The 11,815-nt window shown below is 29.8% G+C and overlaps 1 non-coding gene and 1 pseudogene across 1 annotated transcript; both read right to left on the minus strand.

Moving 5' to 3' along the window:
- Positions 1–537: 537 nt before the first annotated feature.
- Positions 538–612, minus strand: LOC131645460 (small nucleolar RNA R160). The gene has a single exon (XR_009297080.1). It is a non-coding gene; the product is annotated as a small nucleolar RNA R160 (small nucleolar RNA).
- A 6,147-nt stretch (positions 613–6,759) lies between these two features.
- On the minus strand, positions 6,760–10,921 carry LOC131598052 (cyclin-dependent kinase F-1-like; annotated as a pseudogene).
- Between the last annotated feature and the right edge of the window lie 894 nt (positions 10,922–11,815).

Raw genomic sequence — 11,815 nt, forward strand, 5'->3', positions numbered from 1 at the left:
GTAAATGGAACCAAAATGCATTTTACTGAAAAAGGCAAAGAAGGACCAATTGTTTTGTTCCTTCACAACATATATTCAACTAAATAGTGAAAAGAATCAGTAGAAACTTAATACTCATGGATGTTAAAGTGGCGAAGGTGTTGATTCTGCCATTTCTCGGCGACGGAGAGAGAGCAGGTAGCCTTGAGCAAGTAAGGGCATGTAAATTTCCAAAACCTGCAATAACAATCCAAATCAAAATTGCATTGTCCAGTCATAAAGACAAAGAGAAAAAACTAAAACAAATTTATGTTGCACCATGCTCGTATAATCTGACATATTAATGTACATCAGACTAAGAATTTAGGTGCGTACATCCATTTTCAAAACCTATTTATATATCTTACATATTAGAATCCCAACTTGACATATCCTAAAAATTAAATAGATAAATACATCTAAAATCTTGATAATCTCTAACCTGTCAAACAACTCAAATAGTTCATTGAAAATTTTAAAAAGGGGGCGAATATAATTGGTAACATAATGTAAATCAAAAGCAATCAGAGAACTTTGAAGACCATTTACATTAGGAATCAGCATAATATTCACTTATTAAAACTTCATTTTGCTATGCTTTCTGACTCTGTCTCAACAGAATGTAAAAAAAGCTATGAACTTGAAGAACTTAGGAATGAGTTGTGCAGTGAGCAGCTTATATGATTCCCTGGTAATCCTGACGTTCTGCAAAATAAACACAAAAATCGAACAAAAACCCTAATTGAAGCTGAACATGTAAAACCCTAAATAAATAGTGAGAACGAAAGATTTATATAGACCTGACACAAAACCTCAACTCACACACTCCATAAACCCCAAACTCTCCAGCTCTCACGCACCTTCATTAAAATCTGCAACCCATCAGATCCGCGCAGAACCACACACGCAGCTAAACAACACATAACAATAGCAAAAGGCATAGAGTAGAAACAAATCACAAGTAGTAAAAGAAGAGGAGAGGATTTCAAATCGGAAACAGAGCAAGAAGATTCGAAGGATTTAACTTGACAAAGATCACCACCGAAGAAGATGTAGTGCACCATCGTTGTTGTTTCTTTTTTCATTTATGTTCTATTTTGATTTCCGTCCTCCCTTTGTAATATGCAAATCACCATCGAAATTATTAATGAAAATGAGGTTTTGAATAATGGGAATAAGGAGGTTGAGAACTGTGAAAAGCATAGAGAAAATTCACGTGAGAATAAAGATGAGAGAGAGAGGAAGGGAGTTTTTGTCTCGTAAATTAAAGAGTAAGAATGTGTGATATGTTCTCATTTTGCCAAAGTTCTCATTTTGCTTTATTATTATTATTATTATTATTATTTTTATTATTATTATTATTATTATTATGTATCATATGTTCCAAAATAAAAAATGAATAATCAAATCCCAATGGAAAAGCACTATACTATAGGATATAAATTTTGTAGTCCATTGATTTTGTACCATTAATATTGATTGAATGATGAATCTTACTCCTAACTTAACACTTGGGCGTAGATGAGGAATGAGCAATGACAATGAGAAGTCAAGAGTAGAAAAAAGTGTTTCCGTGAGAGAGAGAAGAAGTTTCTTTGAAAATATAATTTGTTTTTTACACCATTAATAAAAATATAGTAAATATTATAATGTAATTATACGTATTTTTATGTCGATGATATTAAAAAAATATAACTAATTTAAAGAAAATTTAGTCTCAAATATTTACCTTGTGTAATATTTTTATAACAAACTTAAATTACTATATTATAATTATTAAATATTTTATTAAAAAATATATGAAAATGGTAATTGTAAAAATATTATATTTTTATTTACTCTTATTTTATGATGATATAATTTAAGAAAATATGAATTTTAACTAATTTCTCAAGAAAAAATTGTTTCTTATAAGGAGTTGAACGGAGGCTCTTTAAAAAAAAAATTAGGTGTTTACCACTAGACCAATGTACATTAATGATAAGTAATTCTCATGATTTCTAGTAATCTTAAATTATTCTAAATTTAAAACAAAAATTACAAAATTTGTACCAATGGGGTCTCAAACTCAATTCCCTTCAGATTAAATGACACTCAATTTACTACAATAGAAAGTGGTTTGTCTATTTGTAAATGATAGTCACTTTATTAACCATAGAAATTAATTCATCTATTTGTTATTGATAGTCATTTTACTAACCGTGAAAATTGATTTGTTTAGTTGTAAATGATAATTAGTAACAAATCTGTGCATATGCACGAGTTCTGGTATGGTACGTGCATTTGTTTATATAATATGAGAAATGCTAACCAGTACCCTCAGAGCAATTGTTAAGACTTTAAAAATAGTAAATTTATCTCGATAATCTGTGTATTTAATGTCTATAAAATTGAAATATTACATTTTCTATAAAAAAAAATTTTTTTGAAATGCTTAACCATTGCCCTGAGGGCACTGGTTAGCAAGACCCATATAATATATTTGTTTTCAATCAAAAATAAAATTTAAATGAAAATTTTTAGATAAATAATAGATTTATTTCTGTGTACAAATATTATTTATGTTTAGGTATCATTTAGAAAATTATCTGGATCAATAGTAAATTTTATAAATAAAAATATTTAAATTAATAATAGATTTTTTCCCATATACCATTTTTTAATCAAAATTTTTTGAATCACAAATATATATAAAAAAATTATATGTTTAGGTATCGTTTACAAAAATATTTAAATCAATTGTAAATTTTTGTATATAAAAATATTTAAATCAATCATGGTTTTTTTCCCATATACCTTTTTTGAAGAAATTTTTTTGAATAAAATATCATGTTTCATATATAAAAACATTTAGATCATTAATAGATTTTTCTCATATACAAATATTATTTATGTTTAGGTATCGTTTACATACAAATATTTAGATCAAAAACAATTTTTCCCGTATACCTTTTTGAATAAATTTTTTTTGGATCATAAATTATTTGAACCAATAGAATTTGACTATAAATAATAGTAGTAGTATATTACAATTGAATAATTAATACACTTTTTCCATAAATATATATATATATATATATATATATATATATATATATATATATATATATATATATATATATATATATATATATATATTTCTCCTATTTACGCGATGTTTTTCTTTAGATATTTTGTTTTTTTTTACTGAGCAATTCACTTTGATATTCAGAAGGAGGACTTGAGGAAAGTGATGGACATGCATCATGCACGTATGTTATTATGTCAAAAAATTAAAAAAATATTTGAGAAAAATGTGAGTGTCATATTTTATTAAATAAAAGTCAAATTAATGTACGCATGTTTTATTTTAATTATGCGTAAAAGAAAATTTTGATTATACTATCAATATCATTTAATAAAAATGAGATATTGGAATATGTATAGGTTCATATTTAAATCATACAAAATATATATATATATATATATATATATATATATATATATATATATATATATATATATATATATATATAAATATATAACATTACAAGTATATTTTGATTTTTACGATCTTCATAATCAATTTTCATAATCTCATAAATAAATAAAACATTTTTTTTGTAATTTTAAGTTAACTTTGTATATTTTAACTAGTGTCTTACCCGTGCGTTCGCACGGGTACCCGTCGTTTTCGCGCATTGTGATTGAGGCAAATAAAAGATGATAGGGAAAGTGTTATTTTGTTCAATATAGATATTATTGTAGAAGTAAATATCCTAAAAACTAATATGTAAAATATAGAAATTTCTTTTCAATAGGTTGGACCAAAGTTTGGGATATATTGATTAATAAACATTATTTTCCCCTTAATACTCAATATTTCGATCAGTAACTTCGTGTTTCCGTTAATATTTAATATTTTGATCAGTAACTCACGTTCTCGTTAATATTGAATATTTTATTCAATAACTTCATGTTCCCATTAATAGTCAATATTTTGATCAGTAACTTCATGTTCCCGCTAATATTCATTATTTTGATGAGTAACTTGATGTTCCCGTTAATATTCAATATTTTGATCTATAAACTTGATGTACCCGTCGTTTTCGCGCATTGGGATTGATGGAAATAAAAGATGATAGTGAAAGAATAAATATTAGGGGATAGATTAATATGATAATAAAAGATGTCAATATTTTGATCATTAACTTGATGTTCCCGTTAATATTCAATATTTTGATCTATAAACTTCATTTTCCCGTTAATATTTAATATTTTGATCAATAATTTCATGTTCTCGTTAATATTCAATATTTTGATCAGTAATTCATGTTCCGTTAATATTCAATATTTTATTCAGTAACATCATGTTCCCGTTAATATTCAATATTTTGATCAGTAATTTGATGTTCCCGCCAAATACTTAAAATTTTGATCAGTAATTTCATATTCCCGTTAATATTCCAAATTTGTTCCCGTTAATATTCAATATTTTTATCAGTGACTTCATGTTCCCGTTAATATTCATTATTTTGATAAGTAACTCCGTGTTCTTGTTAATATTCATTATTTTGATCAATAACTTCGTATTCCCGTTAATATTTCAAATTTGTTCCCGTTAATTTTAAATATTTTGGTCAGTAACTTCATGTTTCCGTTAATATTCATTATTTTGATCAGGAACTCCATGTTTCCGTTAATATAATATATTTTGATCAATAACTTCGTGGCCGGTCACGTTAATATTCCAAATTGTTCCCGCTAATATTCAAAAAATTTATCAGTAACCTAATATTTCTGTTAATATTTGAAACATTTATCAGTAACTTCGTGTTCTCGTTAATATTCAATATTTTGTCAATAACTCCGTGTTCCCGTTAATATTTATTATTTTGATCAGTAACTTCGTGTTGCGTTAATATTCAAAATTTGTTCCCGTTAATATTCAAAATTTGGATCAATAACTTAATGTTTCCGACAATATTCAAATTTTTTATCATTAACTTCATGTTCCCGTTAATATTCAATATTTTGATCAGTAATTTATGTTCTCGTTAATATTAAATATTTTATTTAGTAACTTCATGTTCCCATTAATATTCAATATTTTGATCAGTAACTTTATGTTCCCGCTAATATTCATTATTCAATATTTTGATTAGTAACTTCATGTTCCCATTAATATTAATTATTTTGATCAATAACTTCGTGTTCCCGTTAATATTCCAAATTTGTTCCGTTAATATTAAAAAAATTCATCAGTAACTTAAAGTTTCTGTTAATATTCAAAATTTTGATCAGTAATTTGTGTTCCCGTTGATATTCAATATTTTGTGAAGTTACGTCATGTTCTTTTTAATACTCAATATTTTCATCAGTAACTTCAGGTATTTAAATTAGTAAATTCACCTTTCCGTTATTATTCAGTATTTTGATTAGTAACTTCATGTTCCGATTAATATTCAATATTTTGATCAAATATTTAATATCCCCGTAAATGTTCAATATTTTAATCAGTAACATATAACTCACTTTTCCATTTATTTTCTTAACAAATTATTTGTATCTTTAATTAAAATAATTTCAAAATAAAAATATCAGTAACATAAATAATTAAAATTAACTCATTTTTCTCGTGTTTGAATTTATACATTATTTTAAATATATTTACTTTTATTTTCTTTAATTATAGAAAAAATGTATAAGCATTTATATTACTATTAAAAATAGAATTTCACATTAAAATATTTATGCTCAAATTTATAAATATGTAATTTTATGATTCTCAAATTGATTAATATAATAATTAATATCAAACATCTATAAATCCAAATTTTGCAATTTCGAAAACTAAAAATTGAATATTTTAATATTTTGTAATGATTATATGAAAATATCTAGATACAACTTGGTTTTGGAATAATACAATTTTTTCCCTTTTTAGTATGACAAATTTTTAAAAATATTTCATCCTAACCATAACATAATGACCAATTAGTGTTTTCAATTCTAAAATCACTATTCAAATTAAAAAATGCTTTTGGTCGCTTATTTATTTATATGTATAAATATGCAAACTCATCCAATTAATGATGAAAAAATTACTTGGTTTATGTGTTTACGTTAATATTCATTATTTTGATCAATAACTTCGTCTTCCCGTTAATATTCCAAATTTGTTCCTGTTAATTTGTCATATATATTGATCAAATAAAAAACAAATAAGAGTATTTAAACAAATATGATTTCAGTTTTAATACTCTTATATAATACTCCAACAAAGGAAGCGTATATTCAACATTAAAATATTAATATTGGAATAGTATGTAAACATATTATAGCATATTATAGAATATTCTCATCGTATATTAAATAGATTATTCTTTAGTATAATCCTTTATAATTAATATTCTTTATTTAGCATATCAAGTAGATTTTTTCTTAGAATAATCCTTTATAATGAATATGTTTATTGTATTTTCTTAACGGAGTTTTTTATTGTATCATTGGAATTGATTAATATATATTAACTTGGTCACTTGGTCTGAGAAACAATGAAAAATGTATTCTATATATTAATTTTTTATGTCAAATTCACTTCATCTAATTTTAAGCAAGAACCAAAAGAGCACCCATGCATCAAATATCAAACAGCCACTCTTCATGTTCTTCACGCATAATGGTGAATCAAAGGGCACATAAAAAACTAATATTTTTGAAACATGAAATTAAATAGTCAAGTTTAATTAACAAAGCTGTGAGAGAATAATTTGATTGCATGAATGATGCCCCCTTAAATTCATATTTATGGTACAGATATTAATAACAAAATGTTTAATCCCTCTAAAATTGACATAATTTGGTTTTAATCTAATATCTTCTAGTCCTCATCTCATAGACTGAAAAAGCACAACCTTTTAAATTTTTAAGAACAAAACAATAAACAAATAAAATTTCTCTGAAGCCTAAATTAAATCATCTTAGTCTTTTTCATTTCTAATGAAAGGAATCACAACTGAGAGAAGTACTTGTCATGAAGTAACTCCGCCGCAGTGGCTCTCGTAGCTGGATCATAACAAACCAATTTTTTCACCAAGGAAACTTCATCATGCAAACGATTCTGCATGCATGCTTCAATACCAATAGGGTTTTCCACCTTAGTAAAAGAAATTCTCCCATAATCAGGAAATTTAGAACAACCATTCCAAGCTTCCTTGTTGAGATTACCCAAAACACTAATGATTCTACTAATCTAATCTATATCACCTGTTCCAGGAAAAAAAGGCTTCAATGTAAACAACTCAGCAAAAACACATCCTAATGACCAAAGATCAACCTCTAAACCGTAATTAGTCGATCCATAAAGTAGCTCCGGAGCCTTAAACCATCTTGTTCCAACTCATGGTGTGAGAAAACCAAGCTCTTCATACACTCCTTCTTCGTCTGCAGGAATATGGCAAAGAATTCATCCAAATATCATCATCGTCGTCATTGCTAATTGTGCATGTTGCTAGGCACGAGTTGTTACCATCGTGCGTGTTTGTGTCCTTATCATCAGTATCATATGTATGACTCTTAATTTTTAGCTCATCTAATACTCTAAAATATTCCTCATGACTGATTATTTCCTCCTGCTCCTGATTTTCAAATCAAGTCCGGTTTGAATTTTCTGATAAGGGAATAGCATCATGAGCATGTTGGGATGAACTTTCACTATTTGATGCATCAAATCCAGACTCCAGAAGTATCCTTGCCTGAAAAAGTATTCAAATTAAAACATAGCCAATCCAATGATTCACTAAAATTGCAACATTAAGCTAATTCAAAAGCATGCATTTTGTCATCATACTTAAGTCATCATACTGAAAAGGTAATAAATTCCTAAAAAAACTGATTACAAAGAACAACCATAATAGGAAAACAACATGCTGAACAGGAGTTGATCATTCCAGCAATTTAAAATCAAGCCTATCAGCGTACCTCTTATATAATGATACATGTTGTGCTTTCTTTAAATCATACAAACATCTGTCCTATTGTGAGAGCATCAAAATTGCTTGCTTTTATTTCTAAAAATTTTATGCCGTTTTGCATAAACATAAGAGAAAGCAATGAAAGCCGCGACAGAAGTTGAGACCGAAACCTAGGGAAAGGGAGGATCCTTAAAGCATGTGAGTGATGCCTCAATTTCATGAGAGGCATGATACACAATGGAGTGAATGGCATAAAGATCATGATCAGAAGACCTCACGTAAAACAGAGCCAAGTCATAATCCAGATGCGACATCGCAGACACGGCCTTGTTAAGCTTGTACTTGAAAAGATTCCATCTATGAACAAACTCATCACGCTGCTTCTGCTTCAGCATATTCCTATTCCCACCATGCGTCTCTAATGACTGCAGAACATCAAAAGCACTTGATATACTGTAATTCAACGTTGTCAACAGAATATTTCTCCTTGCGGCATCCTTTTGCACAAAAGACAACGACTATATCCCGAGATTAATCTGAAAGAACAAACTAAATTATATTGTGAACCTAAAGGATGGATATAATTCGATATTGAGAGGATATTGCAATTTTGAAAGATGATTCAGAATTTCAGTAGCAATACCGCGTCGTTTCGGAAAATTCAATTCAAAAATACCCAGCATAAAATAGTGAGAACCAAATGTTGATTAATGTTTCCATAGAAAAGACGTACTCAATCAAAGTCGACTTCAATTCTGGCACATTCAACAGTTTTCTACTTAGTATCACATTCAACAATATATTTATCTACTTACCTTTAAAAGATCGCCCTTGACCATAATCTTTTGTCTTTCAGGAGACCCTCAATACTTTGATCCACGCTGTTGTAATCTGTTACATGCTGTTGAAAATTGTCATAACTGAAGACCACGAACGAAGCTGGAAATTATGGACCTGGATTGCCTGCAGTTGCGACTTGCATTCCACTTGCAATAAGAAGAAACTACTCTAATCAAAGCAACAATATATCCATAAAATCGGATTGGCATCAAATAACGACAAAGTATATAATCCAACGATGATAAAATGTTTCATTAAAAAATAGACAACTTATTTACATAATAAAAAATGACAATTTGTAGATCTTATGCACCTTAATCAACTTATCATCTCCACAAGTCACAATACAAAGTTGTTTATTTGGATGAGGAAATGCCAAATCAGTCACACCACCAATATGGGCATCAATCTGCACCAAGAAAGATATATAAATCAAACTGCAATTACAACTTTAGCTACCTTCATAAGAATAACTCACCTCCATACATAAATCACCAATGTATGGTTTATACACAGCCTTAGAGAATCAATCTGCACCAATGGCCAGCAACTCCAGATACAGTTCTGTATTCTGCAACATCAATGAACATAAATAATTTATGGTGAAACTAAATAACAACATAACAAATACTATGAATCACCAATGTATGGTTTATACACAGCCTTAGAGAATCAAATCCCAATTGAAAATTAAACAGACAGATAAACCAAATAGATGCATACCCATTCCTATCTCCAAGGGGCCATCGTCAAGGTCGTTAGCGTCCTGAGCTACACCCATCTTAGAACTTTAAACAATCAAACAAAAAAAAAGTGCAAGAGTCAATACATACCAAATCAAAAATACAAATATAATGGAGGTTCAAAGCATAAACAAAATCAAAATACTAAAAAGAACCGATCAATCTCTCTCATTGCCATCCTTTCTTTTTTATGGCGAAGCAAACTTGTGCTTCATCATCGAACCTGCATAACCCACATCAAACTTAGGTCACAGCTTATCCAAACAGAATTTAACAAATCATACAAAGTAATAACAAATATATAAAACTGAACCTCTTTTAGAGTATTAATCTCCGTCCACCACAACCAACACCGACGCATCATCAGAAACTGTATCGGCGATGAATCTTTCCTCTTCCGCGTGAGCCAACACGATGAAACCTGAAACTTTGAAAACTAAATCAAAATCAAAGTTGAAAGAGAGAAAAGACGAATAAATCAGAAGCCCAATGAAAGATAAATGGTTGTCTGAAACCGCTGTAGAAGAAGAAGATTGGAACGTGGATGGGCGTATATTGATCAACCAAAGTGTAGCAGTTTAGAACGTGGATGGGTAGAGAATTAAAGTATCTGTAACTGCAACAGAGAAATTAGAAACTATTTGGAAGAGAAAGGGTTTTGTGAAACCGCTGTAGAAGAAGATTGGAAGGGGGAGATGGAAAGTTTCGTAACCGTGAAAGAGGATGGGGTTTAAGGGTAGTTATGAGGATAGTGGAAATTGAAAAACAGGAGGACGTAACTGTCGAATCATAGTGGAAGAAGAAGTTAATTTTGAGGATGCTGATGTGGATCAACCATAGAAGAGTTGCTGATGTGGATAGCCTAACAAAGTCCCAAATGGTAGACTTTTCTTATATGATAGATTTATAAATTAAAATACTGTTTAAAGTAAACTACCACCGATGTTATAATTCGCTTCGCATTGGATTAATCGATCTAGTATACCTGATATTGACGATAAAAACTTAAAAAAATAATAAAATCATAATATACCTATATATTGAGACGTTTATTAACACTGTCAGGTAGAAACTAAGGAATTTCCCGACTCGTACCCCGAAGGTGCATTTTTCGGGATTGAACCTCATCTTGCATTTCCTCGCTCGGTCAAACACTCGTTTGAGGTGATTAGTGTGGTTTGATCCTTCTCGGGATTTTACGATCATGTCGTCCATGTACACTTCGAGAGTGTCCCTGATTTCTCCTCGGAATACCGTGTTCATCATCCGCTGCCCGGCGTTTTTGAGTCCGAATGACATTACATTGTAGTAGTAGTTGTCCGACTCGGTCATGAAGGCCATGTATTTTCTGTCGTATTTTGCCATGGGAATATGATTATATCTTAGTAAGCATCCATAAAAGATAAGAGTTTATAGTCGGTCGAGTTGTCAACCAGGCTATCAATGTTAGGTAATGGATAAGCATCTTTGGGACAAACCCTATTAAGATCAGTATAATCAACACACATTCTCCATTTTCCATTAGATTTTTCGATGAGTATAACATTTGAGAGCCAAGTAGAATACTTGACCTCAGAAATAAATATTGCCTCTAGGAGGTTTTTTACAGCTTTCTCGGAAGCCTCCGCTTTCTCGGGAGACTCCCTACGCCTATGTTGAGCTATAGCCCTAGCGGTCAGAGTTATGCTAAGCTGATGACAAGAGATCTCAGAGTCGAGTCCGGGCTGAAAAATTCTGGTATGACAGACTCAGGATGTCATTCTCGATGTCAAGACATCTGATCTATTATTAAAGTAGCAGAGGCAGAACAGAAAGATCCCCCAATTTTGATTACCCCTAAGAAGGAGTCAATGAGCTCTGGGATCATATATGTTCAGTCAACATAACCAGATTGTAAACTTTATTGGTTTTGTAAAGGAACAACTGTCAAACCTGAACCTAATGTTATACACGATGTTACAACATCCACGACTGAACAAACAATACAATGCAAAAGATAAATAACACTGTTAATTGTTAACCCAGTTCGGTTTAACTACCTATTCTGGGAGCTACCAAGCCAGGAAGAAGATTTCACTATCAATAGTACCATTTTATGTAAACAACCTCTGGTTTACAAATAAACAACCTCTGGTTTACCTAGTCACTACCCAATGCAACCTTTATCTCAGACATCCATCCAAGACAAGAGAACCTCTGCTCACTCCCTAGTGATGCCTAACTATTATAACCCTGCAATAGCTATTTACACAATTAACA

This window comes from Vicia villosa, linkage group LG1 (genome assembly GCF_029867415.1).
Source record: "Vicia villosa cultivar HV-30 ecotype Madison, WI linkage group LG1, Vvil1.0, whole genome shotgun sequence".
Classification (NCBI taxonomy): Eukaryota; Viridiplantae; Streptophyta; class Magnoliopsida; order Fabales; family Fabaceae; genus Vicia; species Vicia villosa.